Consider the following 407-nt stretch of genomic DNA (forward strand, 5'->3'; position numbering starts at 1 on the left):
TTCGCTCTTGTCATTTCATTTTCTTTTCGTAAGCCTTGAATTTTAGCTCCTCACCTCCCATAAAGGAATCTGACTGTTCTCTGTATTAGATCGTAGTATTCGTGTTAAACTGTGAATGTTACAGAGCTATTTTTCTTATTTTTCTTTCCTAATAGCTGGATAAGCGGGTATACGTGCTTCGTTTCTTAGTTCGAGGCGTTTCAACTCCATTCGGTAGACATTCATTTCTTTTTTTCTTCTCCCCAATAAACGAGTGAGTGTTTCGTTAGTGGGTTCGAATCGTTTCATCTCCACCTGTTGGCCATTGAATCATTCGCTCTACTCTTCCCATAACATTCTGGCTGTTCTCTGTATTAAATCACGAAATTGTGTATATAAGTGTACTTCGAGACTCCATCGATAGAGGG

The sequence above is a fragment of the Eriocheir sinensis genome, chromosome 5, assembly GCF_024679095.1.
Source record: "Eriocheir sinensis breed Jianghai 21 chromosome 5, ASM2467909v1, whole genome shotgun sequence".
Classification (NCBI taxonomy): domain Eukaryota; kingdom Metazoa; phylum Arthropoda; class Malacostraca; order Decapoda; family Varunidae; genus Eriocheir; species Eriocheir sinensis.